Raw genomic sequence first — 17,885 nt, forward strand, 5'->3', positions numbered from 1 at the left:
CGTGTCAGATGCACTTTTTCCTCGACAGCAACGGAAAAAGACAGTCGGGACATCTGCAGAAGGATTGTCGAAATTTCCAGGCAATGCTGAGATATGCAGGGCATGCTAATGCTCAGGCGGCACAAAGAAATCCTCGAGAACCCAGAAGTGAGGTTCACCTACCACCTCCTCCCGCGATAACAGATGACAATCGACATCAGCTAAGAATAGCGGCGGCGCCTGCACCACCACCTTACGTTGATCCCAATTCTAATGGAGCGGTCTCGATGATTCAGAAGGGAAGGCCATCCAATAGAACTCAAAAAGTAATCTCGCGACAGGTGTTCATGGCAGAGAAAATGCCTCCACCAACAGTTGAGTACCTTAATTGGTCGGGGCAAGACATTGGCTTCACTATAGCAGATCATCCGCAGCAAGTTCCTCGACCAGGGCGGTCGAGCACTCATACTACCGGCGGTTATCGCGAGATTCGACGTGTCTCGCGTGTTTATAGATGGTGGCAGCAGCTTGAACCTTATGTACGCAGATACATTAAGGAAGATGAATATATCCCTAGCAAACCTGAAACCACAGACACGAGATTCCACGGCATCACACCAGAGAAGCCAAGCTATCCGTTGGGGAAGATTAATCTTGACGTTCAGTTTGGGACCCGAGAAAATTACAGAATCGAGAAATTGGAGTTTGAAGTCGTAGATTTCCCGTCACAATACCACGCCCTGTTGGGACGACCAGCGTATGCTAGATTTATGGCGGTACCACATTACACGTACTTATTGTGGAGGATGCCAGGACCTAAGGGACCAATCACAATCAAAGGAAGCTCCGCCCTAGCCGATAAATGTGACAAGGATTTTCATCGACTATCAGAAACTTTCGGGATGCAAGCTGAGTATTTGGAATCAAGGCTCATGACTGACTACGATGTGCTGCCAGACGTCGCAAGGCCAAATAAAGAATCAACTTTCAACACTGAGAAAAATTCTAAGGAGGTGCAGATTCACCCGACGGATCCAAAAAAGACGACATCTATCGCAAATGACATGGACCTCGCATAGGAAAGCGCGCTCGTCAAGTTCCTCCGTGAGAAGCTGGAAAATCTTCGCATGGTGCCCAGTCGACATGCCGGAGTACCCAGGGAACTTGCCGAGCACCACTAAACTTGGATCCACTAGCGAGACCAATCAAACAACCTTTGCGACGTTTTTCGGAACCAAACCGCAAAGCTATGCTATCAGAAATCGATCGACTAAGAGAAGCTGGTTTTATCAAAGAGCTGCATACAGAGGCCACATGGGTAGCAAATCCAGTGTTGGTGCCGAAGAAAAACACTAAAGTCCTTCGCATGTGCGTCGATTTTACGTGTCTCAATAAACATTGTCCAAAGGATCACTTTCCCCTCCCGAGGATCGACCAAATTATCGACTCCACGGCGGGATGCGAACGTCTTTCCTTCCTGGACGCATATTCTGGTTATAACCAGATTAGATTAAAAGAAGAAGATGAAGTAAAAAACAGCGTTCATCACACCTTACGGAGTGTTTTGCTACAAAACAATGCCTTTTGGTTTGAAAAACGCGGGAGCAACGTATCAAAGGATGATGCAGAAGTGTTTGGCAACACAGATTGGAAAAAATGTGCAAGTATACATTGATGATGTAGTCATAACATCAAAAAAGGGGACGATGTTGATCGAAGATCTCAAGGAAACTTTTGATAACCTCGGCAAATTCTGCCTCAAGCTAAACCCGACGAAATGCTCTTTTGGCGTCCCAGCAGGAGAACTTCTTGGGTTCTTAGTTTCAGCAAGAGGGATTTAAGCAAATCCTGACAAAATACAAGCCATCGTAATGATGAGGAAGCCAACCAAGTTAAAATAAATACAGCAATTAACTGGGCGAGTCGCAGCTTTGAGTAGATTCGTCGCCAGGCTGGGAGAAAAAGCACTACCGTTCTACGCTTTGATAAAACAAGGGGAGAAATTCCGATGGAACGAAGAAGCCGATAGAGCTTTCGAGGATCCGAAACGCAAAATCTCGACACCACCGAGTCTTGGTGGCGCCGAAGGAAAAGGAACCTCTCTGCTGCACATCGCAGCCACACCACAAGTGGTTAGCACGGTGCTAGTTGTCGAAAGAGAAGAAGAAGGAAAACTCCATGGAGTGCAAAGGCCGGTATATTTCATTAGTGAAGTTTTATCGCCGTCCAAACAGCGGTACCGCAGTACCGAGAAACTAGCATATGGAGTGATTACAACGAGCAAGAAAGTTGCGCCACTATTTTTCGGCACACCCGATAATAGTAGTCAATGAAGCACCTCTCTCAAATATACCGAACAATCCAGAAGCTACAGGGCGTGTCTCCCTTTGGGGAATAGAACTTTCCCCTCGGGACATCACGTATGAAAAAAGAAAGGCAATCAAGTCGCAAGTTTTGCCAGATTTCATCGCAGAGTGGATGGAGCTGCAAAACACGGGACCCCAGATTTGTCGAGAACTTGGACAATGAACTTCGACGGATCCAAGAGAGTAGAAGGAGCTGGTGCAGGAGTGATACTCATATCACCTGAAGGCGACAAGTTGAAATATGTCCTACGGATGACGTTCCCAAACGCATCCAACAATGAAGCAGAATATGAAGCCCTTATACACGGGATGAAGATGGCGAAAGCTTGCGGTGCAACTCGACTAAAAATCTTTGGCGACTCACAATTGGTGGCTCAGCAAGTTATGAACCAATGTGATGTAGTCAATGATAGCATGATAGCATACAAGGAGGTGTACAATGAGCTTGAGAAGCCTGTTTGATGGATGCGAGGTAAATCATATCGATGGGCGAGCAATGATGAAGCCGACGTTCTCGCAAACATCGGGTCACAGTGCCTCCCAATCCCGCCAGGCGTGTTTTGGGAAGAAATAGCGGAGAGATCAACAAAGCCGAAGAAGATGCAGAAAAAAGCAAAAGAAGGAAAAACTTCGGCGTCTCCCAAAGAAACCGTGGAGGACTGATACGTCTCCAACGTATCTATAATTTCTGATGTTCCATGCTTGTTTTATGACAATACCGACATGTTTTGTTCACACTTTATGTCATTATTATGCGTTTTCCGGAACTAACCTATTGACGAGATGCCGAAAGGCCGCTTCTGTTTTCTGCTGTTTTTGGTTCCGGAAAGGCTAGTTACGGGCAATATTCTCGGAATTGGACGAAATCAACGCCAAACCTCCTATTTTTCCCGGAAGGCTCCGAACACCGAAGGAGAGTCGGAGGAGAGCCAGGGGGCCCACACCATAGGGCCGGCGCGGCCAGAGGGGGGGCCGCGCCGCCCTATGGTGTGGCCCCCCTGTCAGCCCTCCTGCGCCGCCTCTTCGCCTATATAACCCCTTTCGACCTAAAAACGCAATACCAATTGACGAAACCCACAGAAACCTGCCAGAGCCGCCGCCATCGTGAAGCCAAGATCTGGGGGACAGGATCTCTGTTCCGGCACGCTGCCGGAGCGGGGAAGTGCCCCCGGAAGGCTTCTCCATCGACACCGCTGCCATCTCCACCGCCATCTTCATCACCGCTGCTGCTCCCATGAGGAGGGAGTAGTTCTCCATCGAGGCTCGGGGCTGTACCGGTAGCTATGTGGATCATCTCTCTCCTATGTAGTTCAATACAATAATCTCATGAGCTGCCTTACATGATTGAGATTCATATGATGATGCTTGTAATCTAGATGTCATTATGCTAGTCAAGTGGGTTTTACTTATGTGATCTCCGGAGACTCCTCGTCCCACGTGTGTAAAGGTGACGAGTGTGTGCACCGTGTGGGTCTCTTAGGCTAGATTTCACAGAATACTTATTCACTCATTGAATGGCGTAGTGAAGTGCTTATTTATATCTCTTTATGATTGCGGCATGTTGTATCACAATTTATCCATGTGCTACTCTAGTGATTTGTTATTAAAGTAGTTTATTCCTCCCGCATGTGTGCAAAGGTGACGATGCGTGCACCGTGTTAGTACTTGGTTTATGCTATGATCATGATCTCTTGTAGATTATGGAGTTAACTATTGCTATGATAATATTGATGTGATCTATTCCTCCTACATATGCATGAAGGTGACGAGTGTGCATGCTATGCTAGTACTTGGTTTAGTAGCGTTGATCTATCTTACACTAAAGGTTACTTAAACATGAGCATTATTGTGGAGCTTGTTAACTCCGGCATTGAGGGTTCGTGTAATCCTACGCAATGTGTTCATCATCCAACAAAAGTGTAGAGTATGCATTTATCTATCCTGTTATGTGATCAATGTTGAGAGTGTCCACTAGTGAAAGTGTAATCCCTAGGCCTTGTTCCTAAATACTGCTGAGTTACTACCGCTTGTTTACTACTGCTGCGTTACTACTCGCTGAGTTACTACCGCTTGTTTACTTGTTTTATCATGCGTTACTACTGCCGCAATACCACCACCATCAACTACACGCCAAGCACTTTTCTGGCACCGTTGCTACTGCTCATACTTATTCATACCACCTGTATTTCACTATCTCTTCGCCGAACTAGTGCACCTATTTGGTGTGTTGGGGACACAAGAGACTTCTTGCTTTGTGGTTGCAGGGGTTGCATGAGAGGGATATCTTTGACCTCTTCCTCCCCGAGTTCGATAAACCTTGGGTATCCACTTAAGGGAAACTTGCTTGCTGTTCTACAAACCTCTCGCTCTTGGAGGCCCAACACCGTCTACAGGAAAGGAGGGGGAACGTAGACATCAAGCACTTTTCACGGCGCTCGTTGCCGTGGGAGGAAAGGTAAAAGGCTCTCATACTACGGTCTCGGGTAAAGTATTTTTCTCGGCGCCGTCGTGTGTGTGCTCAAAGCTATTTCCTTTAGATCCTGCAATTGCATCTTGTTGTTTCTTGTTTACACTAGTTTGGCATAATGTACAAGAGTGAGCTTCTTATTCTATTTCCTGATTTAAAACATGGATTGTTTGATGCGAAAATTAAAAAACCTATGAAATCTTCTTTGCATGCTGGTAGTAATATTAGTATGAACGCTTTGAACACCATTGTTGATAATGATATAGAAAGTTCTAAGCTTGGGGAAGCTGGTTTTCATGATCTTTTTAGTCCCCCAAGCATTGAGGAGAAAATTTTCTTTGATGATACTTTGCCTCCTATTTCTGATGATGATAATGATAGTGGTCTTTTTGTGCCACCTACTATGGAGAGTAAATTTTGTTGTGATTATACTATGCCTCCTACACTTGATGAGAATAATAATGATAGCTACTTTGTTGAATTTGCTCCCGCTATTACTAATAAAATTGATTATGCTTATGTGGAGAGTAATAATTTTATGCATGAGACTCATGATAAGAATGCTTTATGTGATAGTTATATTGTTGAGTTTGCTCATGGTGCTACTGAAAGTTATTATGAGAGAGGAAAATATGGTTGTAGAAATTTTCATGTTACTAAAACACCTCTCTATGTGCTGAAATTTTTCAAGCTATACTTGTTTTATCTTCCTATGCTTGTTACTTTGCTCTTCATGAACTTGTTTATTTACAAGATTCCTATGCATAGGAAGCATGTTAGACTTAAATGTGTTTTGAATTTGCCTCTTGATGCCCTCTTTTGCTTCAAATACTATTTCTTGCGAGTGCATCATTAAAACTGCTGAGCCCATCTTAATGGCTAAAAAGAAAGAACTTCTTGGGAGATAACCCATGTTTTATTTGCTACAGTACTTTGTTTTATATTTGTGTCTTGGAAGTTGTTTACTACTGTAGCAACCTCTCCTTATCTTAGTTTTGTGTTTTGTTGTGCCAAGTAAAGTCTTTGATAGAAAAGTAAGTACTAGATTTGGATTACTGCGCAGTTCCAGATTTCTTTGCTGTCACGAATCTGAGCCCACTGCCCTGCAGGAAGCTCAGAAAATTATGCCAATTTACGAGCATGATCCTCAGATATGTACGCAACTTTCATTCAATTTGAGCATTTTCATTTGAGCAAGTCTGGTGGCCTAATAAAATCCATCTTTACGGACTGTTCTGTTTTGACAGATTCTGCCTTTCATTTCGCATTGCCTCTTTTGCTATGTTGGATGAATTTCTTTGATCCATTAATGTCCAGTAGCTTTATGCAATGTCCAGAAGTGTTAAGAATGATTGTGTCACCTCTGAACATGTTAATTTTTATTGTCCACTAACCCTCTAATGAGTTGTTTCGAGTTTGGTGTGGAGGAAGTTTTCAAGGGTCAAGAGAGGAGGATGATATACTATGATCAAGGAGAGTGAAAGCTCTAAGCTTGGGGATGCACCCGGTGGTTCACCCCTGCATATATCAAGAAGACTCAAGCGTCTAAGCTTGGGGATGCCCAAGGCATCCCCTTCTTCATCAACAAATTATCAGGTTCCTCCCCTGAAACTACATTTTTATTCGGCCACATCTTATGTGCTTTACTTGGAGCGTCTCTGTGCTTTTGTTTTTGTTTTTGTTTGAATAAATTGGATTACATCATGCTTGTGTGGGAGAGAGACACGCTCCGCTGGTTCATATGAACACATGTGTTCTTAGCTCATAATATTCATGGCGAAGTTTTCTCTTCGTTAAATTGTTATATGGTTGGAATTGGAAAATGATACATGTAGTAATTTGCTATAATGTCTTGGGTAATGTGATACTTGGCAATTGTTGTGCTCATGTTTAAGCTCTTGCATCATATACTTTGCACCCATTAGTGAAGAAATACATAGAGCATGCTAAAATTTGGTTTGCATAATTGGTCTCTCTAAGGTCTAGATAATTTCTAGTAAGGTGTTTGAACAACAAGGAAGACGATGTATAGTCTTATAATACTTGTAATATGTCTTTTATGTAAGTTTTGCTGTACTAGTTCATCCTTGTGTTTGCCTCAAACAACCTTGCTAGCCTAAACCTTGTATCGAGAGGGAATACTTCTCATGCATCCAAATACTTGAGCCAACACTATGCCATTTGTGTCCACCATACCTACCTACTACATGGTATTTCTCCGCCATTCCAAAGTAAATTGCTTGAGTGCTACCTTTAAACAATTCAAAATTTATTACCTCTTATTTGTGTCAATGTTTTATAGCTCATGAGGAAGTATGTGGTGTTTATCTTTCAATCTTGTTGGGCAACTTTCACCAATGGACTAGTGGCTTCATCCGCTTATCCAATAATTTTGCAAAAAGAGCTGGCAATGGGATTCCCGAGTCCCAAATTAACAAACTAAAAATAGACACTCCTCCATGGTATGTGATTGTTGGACGGCACCCGAAGGATTCGGTTAGCCATGGCTTGTGTAAGCAACGGTTGGGAGGAGTGTCATCATAATAAAACTAAAATAAAAAGGTACTCCTTCATGGTATGAGATTGTTGGCGAGCACCCGAGGATTCGGTTAGCCATGGTTTGTGAAAGAAAGGTTGGAAGGAGTGCCATCCAAAAATAAAATAAAATGGGAGCCGCTCTTTGAAGGTTTGTCCGGCAAGGGGGTTAGAGTACCCGCTACCATTCGTTGACAACAACATACACCTCTCAAAACTTTATTTTTATGCTCTCTTTATGTTTTCAAAATAAAAGCTCTAGCACAAATATAGCAATCGATGCTTTCCTCTTTGAAGGACCATTCTTTTACCTTTTTTGTTGAGTCAGTTCACCTATCTCTCTCCACCTCAAGAAGCAAACACTTGTGTGAACTGTGCATTGATTCCTACATATTTGCTTAGTGCACTTGTTATATTGCTTTGCATTGACAACTATCCATGAGATATACATGTTACAAGTTGAAAGCAACCGCTGAAACTTAATCTTCCATTGTGTTGCTTCAATACCTTTACTAAGAATTTATTGCTTTATGAGTAACTCTTATGCAAGACTTATTGATGCTTGTCTTGAATGTACTATTCATGAAAAGTCTTTGCTATATGATTCAATTGTTTACTCATTGCATTTACATTGTTTCGAACCACTGCATTCATCTCATATGCTTTACAACAATATGATTAAGATTATGTTGGTAGCATGTCACCTCAGAAATTATCTTTTATCGTTTACCTACTCGGGACGAGCAGGAACTAAGCTTGGGGATGCTGATACGTCTCCAACGTATCTATAATTTCTGATGTTCCATGCTTGTTTTATGACAATACCGACATGTTTTGTTCACACTTTATGTCATTATTATGCGTTTTCCGGAACTAACCTATTGACGAGATGCCGAAAGGCCAGTTCGTTGTTTTCTGCTGTTTTTGGTTCCGAGAAAGGTCTGTTCGGGCAATATTCTCGGAATTGGACGAAATCAACGCCAAACCTCCTATTTTTCCCGGAAGGCTCCGAACACCGAAGGAGAGTCGGAGGAGAGCCAGGGGGGCCCCACACCATAGGGCCGCGCGGGCCAGGGTCTGGCCGCGCCGGCCTAGGGTGAGGCCACCCTGTCAGCCCTCCTGTGCCGCCTCTTCGCCTATATAACCCCTTTCGACCTAAAAACGCAATACCAATTGACGAAACCCACAGAAACCTGCCAGAGCCGCCGCCATCGCGAAGCCAAGATCTGGGGGACGGGATCTCTGTTCCGGCACCCTGCCGGAGCGGGGAAGTGCCCCCGGAAGGCTTCTCCATCGACACCGCTGCCATCTCCACCGCCATCTTCATCACCGCTGCTGCTCCCATGAGGAGGGAGTAGTTCTCCATCGAGGCTCGGGGCTGTACCGGTAGCTATGTGGATCATCTCTCTCCTATGTAGTTCAATACAATAATCTCATGAGCTGCCTTACATGATTGAGATTCATATGATGATGCTTGTAATCTAGATGTCATTATGCTAGTCAAGTGGGTTTTACTTATGTGATCTCCGGAGACTCCTCGTCCCACGTGTGTAAAGGTGACGAGTGTGTGCACCGTGTGGGTCTCTTAGGCTAGATTTCACAGAATACTTATTCACTGTTGAATGGCGTAGTGAAGTGCTTATTTATATCTCTTTATGATTGCGGCATGTTGTATCACAATTTATCCATGTGCTACTCTAGTGATTTGTTATTAAAGTAGTTTATTCCTCCTGCATGTGTGCAAAGGTGACAGTGCGTGCACCGTGTTAGTACTTGGTTTATGCTATGATCATGATCTCTTGTAGATTATGGAGTTAACTATTGCTATGATAATATTGATGTGATCTATTCCTCCTACATATGCATGAAGGTGACGAGTGTGCATGCTATGCTAGTACTTGGTTTAGTAGCGTTGATCTATCTTACACTAAAGGTTACTTAAACATGAGCATTATTGTGGAGCTTGTTAACTCCGGCATTGAGGGTTCGTGTAATCCTACGCAATGTGTTCATCATCCAACAAAAGTGTAGAGTATGCATTTATCTATCCTGTTATGTGATCAATGTTGAGAGTGTCCACTAGTGAAAGTGTAATCCCTAGGCCTTGTTCCTAAATACTCGCTGAGTTACTACGCTTGTTTACTACTCGCTGCGTTACTACTGCTGAGTTACTACTGCTTGTTTCTTGTTTTACTGCGTTACTACTGCCGCAATACCACCACCATCAACTACACGCCAAGCACTTTTCCGGCACCGTTGCTACTTGCTCATACTTATTCATACCACCTGTATTTCACTATCTCTTCGCCGAACTAGTGCACCTATTTGGTGTGTTGGGGACACAAGAGACTTCTTGCTTTGTGGTTGCGGGGTTGCATGAGAGGGATATCTTTGACCTCTTCCTCCACGAGTTCGATAAACCTTGGGTATCCACTTAAGGGAAACTTGCTGCTGTTCTACAAACCTCTGCTCTTGGAGGCCCAACACTGTCTACAGGAAAGGAGGGGGAACGTAGACATCAAGGACGAAGAGGACCAAGAGCTTGTGATGATGATAGAAGTCCCTTGGATGCAAGCGTACATATCGTATATTCTCAGAAAGGAAATACCCGACGATCCAATTGCAGCAAGGCGAGTTATTCGACGATCGAAAGCTTTCACAGTGGTCAAAGGGGAGTTGTATAAGCAAAGTATTTCAGGCGTCTTGCAAAGGTGCGTCACACCCGAAGAAGGAAGAATAATCCTAAAGGATGTGCACGAGGGAATATGTGGTCACCACGCAAGCAGTCGAGCTATTGCAGCCAAAGTTTTTCGAGCAGGATTCTACTGGTTGACAGCAATCGAGGACGCAAAAGAGATAGTACGAACTTGCGACGCGTGCCAGAGATCTGCCGCAAAACCGCACTCTCCGGCGGCAGAACTAATGCCAATACCATTGTCATGGCCCTTTGCACAGTGGGGACTCGACATGGTAGGCAAGTTGCACAAAGCTTCGCCAGGAGGATACGAGTACCTGTTGGTTGCTGTCGACAAATTCACTAAGTGGGTAGAAGCAAAGCCAATAAATTCACCAGATGCACAATCAGCAATAAAGTTCGTGAAGGGCATCGTTTTTCGATTTGGAGTACCTCACAGCATCATCACAGACAATGGCAGCAACTTTACGTCGAAAGAGTTCAAGGCGTACTGTGCAGAAGTGGGCATCAAATTGCACTTCGCGTCAGTTGCACATCCCCAAACTAATGGTCAAGTCGAGAAAGCCAATGGCATCATATGCAATGGCATTAAAAAACGTCTGCTAGGACCGCTTGAAAAGGCTCGACACACCTGGCCAGAAGAACTGCCAAGTGTTTTGTGGAGCATCCGAACAACACCAAACACGGCGACACAAGAAACCCCGTTCTTCCTCGTCCACGGAGCTGAAGCCGTACTACCAATTGAAATAGAGCACGATTCTCCAAGAGTAACGAGTATGACGAAGAAACATCACGAAAAGTTCGGGAGGATGATATGGATGCACTCGATGAAGCTCGAGATGAAGTACTGTCACGGGTTACCAAGTACCAGCAAGACTTGAAGAACTACCACAGTCGACGATTGCGGCCGAGATCTTTCCAGGTTGGTGATTTGGTCCTACGGCTCAACCAGCAAAGTACAGAGAAGCTCGAGTCACCATGGTTGGGGCCTTACATCGTCACAGAAGTCATCGACGGAGGAGCGTACAGGATCAAGGACAAGAAGACAGGGGTTCCCGAGAAAAACCCCTGGAACGTGGCGCAGCTTAGGCGGTTCTACGCCTAGAGCTGAAATATAGTCCTTCTCTCGTAAAAATACAATGTACTGAAACGCCCGCGAGTTTTCAGACGCACTCTTTTCCTTTTCGGGGCACCGAGTGGGGCCGGAAAGGTTTTTAATGAGGCGGGCTCGCGGTGCTGCAATATAATAAAGATAGTGGAGATATATTTCTTATTCTTCGACACGCTCGGGGGCTCAACGCCTTTAAGTCTCAAAATATGCACAATATAGATTTACCGAAATATTTCGCCTTGGTACACTAATACCTCGCCAAATATAAAAATTGGAAGCCAACAACTATAAATATAGTGTACACGTCAAAAAATCTTAATTGCTTTGGTCCAAGAACCTCGCAACAAAAATATAGAACTTCGATATTAAAGATACTCGAAGATTTGCAATCCATCAATGAAAAAAATAAGGCTGTCTTATTACAACAGAAGGAAAAATCTTCAAGATGGAAAAAACAGTACAACTTCTAGCCAGAAGGCTCGGGGGCTCCAACAATATAGAGCACTTTTGCAATATACAACAAAATTCTTCGGAAATAAAAAAGAAATCAAAAAAGATAGAGACACAAGGTTTCCAATATGGTACAAATCAGTTAAAGCCCAAAATACTATCTACGGACAAGCCTCTGGTTGTTTTATGTTCAGCATAGGACCCCTTGATGAAGAATTCTGAGTCCATCCGAAGAAGCTCATCTATCATCGACTCGGCCACAGGAGCCACCATCGCATCAATTGCGTCAATATCATTTTTTCGCCGCGTTTTCTTGGCCAGGCAGTCAGCAACAATCTCCGTCAGGTCTAATTTTGGATAACAAATATTTATCATAATCATGGCGAACCTCGCTCCAGCAGTCAGTTGAGCTCGCACAAAATTATGAATGCGGGGAGCATCTCTGAATATCTCCAGCAATTCAGGAAGAGTTTTGGGAACCTCATTTCGAGGAAACAAAGTCCTGTAAACAAGGGTTAATGTCGTCGTGCAAAAATTGAGAAATTCGCGCACTTGGCAAGCACGATCTTGGAACCTGACAATTTGTTGGGTTCATTCAGGAGTGGCCCAGAATAAACAGCCAGGTTAAGGGAAAGATTGACAAGGATATTCGTTCTCTCGTTCACTCTTCGATCTTCGGCAGCAGCATCAAGAACCGAGCCTATTAAGCGACAAGGCAAGAAATTTGAAGGAAGGCACAGCAACATAAAGAGGAGGCATTGTGAGGTTGGAAAAACATACCTAACATATCTGTGCTAGCTTCCAACATTAGCTCGAGCATGCTATTTTCTCGGGTCGTGGCTTCCTTTGCTTCCAATACAGCAGCATCCTTGGCAGCCATAGCCTCTTTGGCTTGTTGGAGAGCAAGTTTTTCTTGTTCGGACGCTTTCCGAGATTGTTCCATCATTGCCAGAGTTTGTTTCTTCATGGATTGAAGTTGTTGTCGAAGTTCTTGCAAATCTTCCGACAAATGTTTGCTTGAAGAACCTTCGAGGGGATTATCATCGACTAGTATTTTCTTCGAGAAGGAAGACGCAGGTGAAGCGGCGGCAGAACAAGGGTTGGTCGAATAATTATCAAATATTAACTGGAAAAGAAAGTCCCAGGATCAATGATAAGTACGAAGAGGAATTTCATTAATTTCTAGAAATTTACACGGACATTACAAAAGAAGTTCTCCAAAGGGACTAACAGGGTAATAGTCGCCAAGGCTAAAATGGCGACAACAGCAAAAGAAATAGAGAAAGCAAAGGAAAGAAAAAGCAAAGGCATTCAACTAGACCTCCGGCCTTGATGAGCTAGGAGTTGAAGATGGCTTGATCCCGAGATAGGCCAGGATTTTCTTCGTGTTGGGCTTGGCTGCCTTGATCAACGACCTCCATCTTGATTGTTCTATCTCGCTCGGTATCGCCTACTTTCATCCAAGTCAACAGTTTGTTGACCGTCGCCGACCAAGGCAATAGTGTTCTCAACAGACAACCTTCATGTTCTCCTGGCGCATCTTCAGTCCAAGATCCTCTGGCGGATTGAAGTCCTTGGCAAGGGCGAGGAAAGTCTTGGGCTCCTCTTTCTTCGGGAAGAAGTAGGGGAACAACTTCGACAATCCTGCGTCAGCATTCACCACGCCTTCGCGAATTTCTTGGCCGTGAAACTCCAGATAAGACAGTGCGTCAAGCAGAGGATCATTGGTGGGATTCTCAAGGTCAAAATCTTGGCTTGTTTGACCTGCCATAGAAATTATATGTTAGTTGACAGCAAGTAAAAACAAAAGAAAGCAAGCCTTACGAAAAATAGAAGGGATCAACAATGTTACCGAGGAAGCGACGATTTTGTGTGTTCACGCGCTTGAGGATTCCCTTTTCACGGGCGGCTTGTGCGGCTTTGTGCTCATCTAGAGCAGCTTCAGCGTCTTCAAGTTTCTTTTGCAGTTCTTCGACACTAGCAGCTTTTGCTTTGGCCTCATCAGCCTCCACTTTTGCTTGGCTAGCATCCAGTTCGGCTTTCGGGCGAGCCGTTTCACTTTGCTCTAACTTCTGAGCAAGAGTGTCGGCAAGCCTGTTGGCCTCTGCAAGTTTCTCTGCCAAGATAGAAAAGAACAATCAAAATTGCGACAAAAATAGAAGCAAGAAGATCGGAAACAATGACAGCAAAAAATTGTTACCTTCAGTCCTGCTGGCATATTCACGGTACCCAATGAATTGGGACCCAATGCGAACAAGCTCTTTGATCATGGGCTGTCAAAGAAGAATAGAGAAAAAAATATCGGTAACAGAAAAAATGAAGGCACAAAAAGAAATAAACAGAGGAAATATAGATACTAGCAGGAAAGTCAAAAACTTACATCATCCAAGAGCGCCTGAGAAGAGCTACCCAATTGAGGGGCAGGCTCGATGATCGTTTCAACCCTTGTCCTTTTTGGTGAAGGAGCAAGGGGGCTTGAAGGAGGAGTGGTGGTGACGACGTTTTGTTGAGGAGGCGAGGATTCTTCTCCTTCAACTAGCGTCTCCGACACAAGTAAAGTATGTGACGCGCTCGTCCGAGGAGCCACGTCACGAGTTGGTACTTCTTCCTCATCATCACTGCGATTAAAGATCGACAGCATAAAAAGCAAGATGAGACAAAAAAAACTTCGACTACGGAAATAAGGGAAAATCAAGGTGACTTACGAACTGACGAGGGATGCGAGATATGGATCATAAGTTGCCTTCGATGTGAAGGATCAACTTCTTCGGCTTTGGAAGTGCCGGAATCTTCGACGTTACTCCTCTTCCTTTTCCCTTTTGGAGAAACAGCGGGAGGAGGAGATTGGGCCGACGCAGTGCCTTCGGAAGATCCCGCAGATTTTTGAGAATCCACGGGTTCATTCACGAAAGACGGAGCTTCTTGATTGTCATCAGTGACAATGGCCCTTTCTTCGACTTCTCCACCTTCAGGAAGAGGAGGAAGCGAGACAAGGTTTGGATGATTCTGTACAAAATAAAACAGGGAGAGATGTCAAGAAAGAAGTTACAAAAAGATAGCAAAGCAACAACAAGACAATAGACAAAGATTACCTTGGGAAGTGGATTGGCGGCGCTAAACGGCGTCACACGGCAAGAAGAAGGGACAGCATCTCTTTTGCTGAGAGATGAAATTTTTCGGACAACTTTTTCTAAATCCTTGACCTCCAAATTCACCGACATCCGATCTACGTCTTCGTCGCCAGCATATTTCCAGAGAGGATATTTGCGAGCTTGAAGTGGCTGCACTCTAGTCCTAAGAAAGTATGCAGTGATTTGGATACCCGATAATTCTTCGCCGCGAGTATTTTTCAACTCGTGGATACGAGTCATCAAAATTTCTGTCGACGCCCTTTCTTCTTCGGTGGCCTCCGCATCCCAGGAGCGGCGGCGAAAGATTTTTTCGGCGCCATCAAAAGGAGGAATGTTGTCCTCCGCACATCCATGGTTCTCCTCCTGAATGTACAACCACTTCTTGCGCCATCCTTGAACTGAGTCGGGAAGCTTGACGTCGAAGTAGTCAACGGTGGCCGAACAGAAATTACAACGCCGCCTATATTATAGGCGACATTGGGCGAGCCATTACGGCGGCAGAAGAAAATGCGCTTCCATAGCGCCCAGTTAGGCTGGACGCCAAGGAAGGCCTCGCAAAGAGTGATGAAAATGGAGATGTGAAGAATGGAGTTTGGCGTGAGGTGGTGGAGTTGCAGACCATAGATAAAAAGCAGTCCACAAAGAAAAGGATGAATGGGGGCGGACAGACCGCTGATGAGGTGATCGACAAAACTTACCCGGTACCCCATTGGAGGGGTTGGGTAGCTCTCCTCACTGGGGAAGCACAGCGCCTTGGATTTCTTGCTGATCCCCGGCCTTCTTCAGCATGTTGATGTCTTGAGTGGAAATTTTTGATCTTTCCCACTCCGCCGCCCCAAGATCCGCGGCGGCCATGGAGGATTCCGGCGTGCTGTGCCTTGTCAATCGACGCGGTGGCATCAACAATGGCGCGGGGTTTGCAGTTTGGAGGCGAGGAGCTTAAGAGGTTGTGGATCGCAGGAGGAAATTTGCAGATGAGAGAAGGAGGACGGCGTGAGCGGAAGTGTTCAAGGAGGAAGAAGACGATCTTATATAGGGGTGCGGTGAAACGACGAACCGTTGGATAAGGAAAATGTGTGACAGATGATAGCCACGTGGCAACAAGGGTAAAAAAGTAATTCAACATTGGGGAAGTTACGGTGCGTGCGCCAGAAAAAGCGGAGGACGTGTGTCCCCCACTTGCACGACGTGTCAAGATAGTGGATCAATTGGGCCCGCATGGCAGCGAGACAAGACTTGTCGCAAATTTTTGACTAGCAATCGTGGCTATCGTCAGCAATAACGTCACCTTGGCAGAAGAAAAATTCGACTCAACAGCCGCATCAAAAGGCGACATGCAAAAGTATTGGCGAGCCTTTGATCAAATACAAGTTTTTGAACAAATGCTCGGGGGCTACTTTGGAAAAATGTAGAGATCAAGAAAGACAAAATAGAAATGGTGTGAGCCTATGATCAAATACAAATATTTGTTCATAGCCTCGGGGGCTACTCCCATCGGGAGCGCTGTTCACGCACCCGAGAAATTTTAAAACCTCGGGAGAGAAAGAAAATATAGCGGCATATAGCGTGGAGCCTACAACCAAGCACACGTCCTTGGCTGTAGCCTCGGGGGCTACTCCCATCGGGAACGCTGTTCGCGTGCCCGATGAAATTATAAAAAAAAAGAAAGAAAGTCAGAATGAAAAGAAGAAACATAGAAAAGCAAAAGAGTATATTTCGAGTTATAAATAACTCTGCATATACTCCCATCGGGAGAGCAATATAAGTCATCCGTGACTCGATAAAATGTGCTATTCCATCAGCCGAATAAGCACTCGACAATATATTCTCAGAATGCCGAAGTTGCGATCAATTTCTGAATGCCGCAAAACTTTGCGAAGGTAAGACCCCAGATCTATTCTATGAGGCGTGGCGCCGTCTCTGGCGTCGGTTTGCTACTTTTATCCGTATCAACAGATACGAAGAAAAATCCTAACGAACGCGTTAGGTACCCGATAGATATGACTGGGACTCGACAGAATGGTAAGACCTTAAGCGGCACCTGTCGAAGTTTACACCAGTATCCCGAAATCATGTCCAGGGACGTGATTTTGAAGTAGGTTTTTGCGGATTGCCACTAGAGCAGTTAACTAGTACCTGATCCGTCAGATGAACTAGCCCCAACTACCATTATCCCTGTACAATATAGAAATTTATATGAAGAAATATAGAAAAGTTTAAGTTGTCGAGTAAAAATAAACAGTGGAGATTTTCCCTGACTCTACGATTCAAGCAAAATCTCGGGGGCTACTGACATGGGCATCCCTAATGGGCCTGCCGAAGATAGTACCCGGGGTTTTGTTGAAGGCCCACTACTCGAAGAATAAGAAGATTCGGAAGCCCAAGATATTATTAAGGAAAGTTAGAGTTGTAATAGAAAGTCTTATTTGTAATCTTACGGGATGAGTTTGAAACCTTCCCGGACTTTGTAACTTGTACGGCACGAATCCCTCGGCTCCGCCTCCTATATAAGGGGGAGTCGAGGGACGCGGAGATCATCGAATCATTGTTTACAAACCCTAGTTTTCATAATCGTCGAGTACTTTTCGGCTGAAACCTTCGAGATCTACTTGCCCTCTACTTCCAACTAAACCCTAGCCTACGATCCATAGGCATTGACAAGTTGATACCTTGTCACCAGGAGGAGCCAAGAAGCACGTTGAAGGTTGATGGCGGCGAGATGTAGTGCGGCGCAACACCAGAGATTCCGGCGCCAACGTGGAACCTGCACAACACAACCAAAGTACTTTGCCCCAACGAAACGAGTGAGGTTGTCAATCTCACCGGCTTGCTGTAACAAAGGATTAGATGTATAGTGTGGATGATGATTGTTTGCAGAAAATAGTAGAACAAGTATTGCGATAGATTGTATTCGATGTAAAAGAATGGACCGGGGTCCACGAGTTCACTAGAGGTGTCTCTCCCATAAGATAAATAGCATGTTGGGTGAACAAATTACGGTCGGGCAATTGACAAATAGAGAGGACATGACCATGCACATACATGATATGATGAGTATTGTGAGATTTAATTGGGCATTACGACAAAGTACATAGACCGCTATCCAAGCATGCATCTATGCCTAAAAAGTCCACCTTCGAAGTTATCATCC

Source organism: Lolium rigidum, chromosome 3, assembly GCF_022539505.1.
Source record: "Lolium rigidum isolate FL_2022 chromosome 3, APGP_CSIRO_Lrig_0.1, whole genome shotgun sequence".
NCBI lineage: Eukaryota > Viridiplantae > Streptophyta > Magnoliopsida > Poales > Poaceae > Lolium > Lolium rigidum.